Here is a 3,224-nt window from a genome sequence, read left to right on the forward strand (position 1 = left end):
CATCAGCGTATATTTTAAACTTAACTCTGTGAGTTTCAAGTATATTTGCCAGTTCAATCGTGTAAATTTCAAACAGGAGAGGACCTAGTACACTGCTTTGAGGCACCCCTTTGGTTAGTTTTCTTGTCTCACAAATGCATTACGTGTCTTTCTTATTACTACAAGAAAAGAACATTTTAAACAACTTGATATTTATTTCACATGAAATGGGATCATTTGTTAACTTTAGTAAATGGAAATCGTAGGCGTGAGTCAGGTTAGGCCTACCCCAGGCTAAAATTTAACAATATTCGATTTACAAACAGCTTCTTAGAAATTAGTTGAGCTGACTGGGGGACATTTCACAGTTGGCAATCGATACCCCACATGCTAACAAAATTTGCAAAGTAATTCGTAACTTTGAGGGGGCAAAATGCATCCTATGAATTTGTAAATGTTCACAGATCAGTTGTACGCTTTGATGGAAGAAATCATAGAGCGATCTTGTAGTCATGAATTTATCTAGAATGCTGGTTCAGAAATATAGCTTGGACAGTTTTTTTTTTCTTTTTTGAAGGGTGAGAGAAAATTTCATGCATTTCTACCTCTTCAGAAAATGACATTTAGCCCATATAGAAGAAATACAAACCTTAAATCTATATATCACATGCTATAAAATTGCAGTTATTTCTGTAATCTAGCTATCCATTAGAATTAGATCATAGATGATGCGTCAGATCTGTTTAGCTTTCAAAATGGCATCTTGTCATATTTCAAGACGCATTTTAAAAGAAAATTTATAGTCCTTTTTCACGTTGATTTCTGCCTACGTTTAGTGCTGCTCCCCCTGTTGATTGATAATAATAATAACAAAATCAAAGTGTTAGATTAAATGTACGTTGAATTAAGCAAGCACAAAATGGGCGTCACTTGTATAGACTCTTCTTCTCCCACCCTTGTCCCTACATTGAAGGGTGTTGCCTGATGTGCTATCTGCATCCTCTTCCACCAAACCTCTTCTCTCCATATCATCCTTCACCTTATCTCGCCATCTTATTCTCTGCCCCCTCTTGATCTTCTAACAGATTCCTTCCGAATCCTCCTCACTCCCTCCCCACCATCCATCCTCAACACGTGCCCATACCATCTCAGTCTGATACTGTTATCATCGTGCAGACTTCGTTGTGCTACTACAAGCATTATTATTATTATTATTATTATTATTATTATTATTATTATTAGCCAAGCTACAACCCTAGCTGGAAAAGCAAGATGCTATAAGCCCAAGGGCTCCAACAGGAAAAAATAGCCCAGTGAGAAAAGGAAATAAGGAAATAAATAAATGATGAGAATAAATTAACAATATATCATTCTAAAAACAGTAACAGCGTCAAAACAGATATGTCCTATATAAACTATTAACAATGTCAAAAACAGATATATCATATATAAACAAAAAGACTCATGTCAGCCTTGTCAACATAAAATCATTTGCTCCTACTTTGAACACTTGAAGTTCTACTGATTCAACTACCCGGTGATGAAGAGCATTCCACAACTTTGTAACAGCTGGAATAAAACTTCTAGAATTGAGTATTGAGCCTCATGATGGAGAAGGCCTGGCTATTAGAATTAACTGATGGAGAAGGCCTGGCTATTAGAATTAACTGATGGAGAAGGCCTGGCTATTATAATTAACTGATGGAGAAGGCCTGGCTATTAGAATTAACTGATGGAGAAGGCCTGGCTATTAGAATTAACTGAAGGAGAAGGCCTGGCTATTAGAATTAACTGAAGGAGAAGGCCTGGCTATTAGAATTAACTGCCTGCCAACAATCCGAACACCGTTGCCTCTTAGTAATCCACATGTTAAACAGAGATCTAACCTCCTGCTACAATTCATCTCACTGAGCTGTTGAATGAGCAAGTAGATCAGAAACCACTTCCATTATATTTGCAGCAGGAAGCCATGCTGAGTTCAAACTATGGTTTTCATATTTAATAAACATTACCTTCGGTTTTTTTTTTTTTTATTAAGAATTCTTCATTGAACGTCTGAAAGATAACTGACATTATCATAAAGTGAAATACAAAAGGCTCTAACTTTTCTTTTTTCCTATATCAGCATCATCCTTTACCTTTTCTTTATGAACTCAGAGAATGAATCTCGTCTCTACTCTTCTTGTTTCGAAGTCAAATTTATTGTTGATTGAATGGCATCAGTTGCTTTTTCATTAACTCCAACATGGGCTTGAATCCAGCGTAATTGAATATTTACCTCTTGGGAGTAGAATTTGTTGAGTAGCTCTTTAATTTATAATACCAGTTGTTATGTGCGTAACCTTTTGGGGCTTCTATGGCACGTGTCAGAATAAATTATCTAGTATTATTATTACTTGCTGAGATACAACCCGTGGGAAAAGCAGGATACTATAAGCTTAGTGGCTCTAACAGGGAAAAGGAGCCCAACGCGGAAAGGAAAATAAATGAATAAATAAACTAAAAGATAAAGTAATGAACAATTAACATTTGAAGTGAAGTGAGTGTGACAGTTTTTTTAACCATACATTTTTTTTGTGTGAATGTAAAGTTTTTAAAGGAAAGAAATTTATGTTTTGTTTGGAAAAGTTTATTTGACATTTTGTCGGATTCCGAGTTGCTGTTTTTTCAAGGTTTTAACGTTTAAAAAAAAAACATAGACTTATTAGATGAAATCTAGATTTTAATTTATCAAGATTTTCGTCCCTAATTATATTTTTTCTTATCGCATTCATTATGTATTTTATCCGTCCCGAATGTATTCGGGCCAGCTATATAAGAGCCAAGTTTGACACATGGGGCTGGCTAATCTCCTCTTTTAATAGTACTAATCGAAGTCCAGTAATGTCAATTCGAATCGCTTTAAAGGTTTAAAGGCCACTCATGAATGGCAGAGGCAAGGGACAGTGATATTGCCCTAGCAAACAGGACATTGCCTTAGAGACTAACCATATATCATATGATCAGCGCCCAAGCCCCCTCTCCACCCAAGCTAGGATCAGGGAGGGCCAGGCAATGGCTGCTGATGACTCAGTAGATAGACCTATAGACTCCCCCCCCCCCATCCTTAGCTCACAAGGATGGTAAGGTTGCAGACACTGAAGGAACTAACGAGTATGAGTGGAACCCGAACCCCCGTCTGGCAATCACCAGACAGAGACAATACCAGTCAGGCCAATTTCTCCGAATTGTTGACAAAAATGATT

This window comes from Palaemon carinicauda, chromosome 40, assembly GCF_036898095.1.
Source record: "Palaemon carinicauda isolate YSFRI2023 chromosome 40, ASM3689809v2, whole genome shotgun sequence".
NCBI classification, from domain to species: Eukaryota; Metazoa; Arthropoda; class Malacostraca; order Decapoda; family Palaemonidae; genus Palaemon; species Palaemon carinicauda.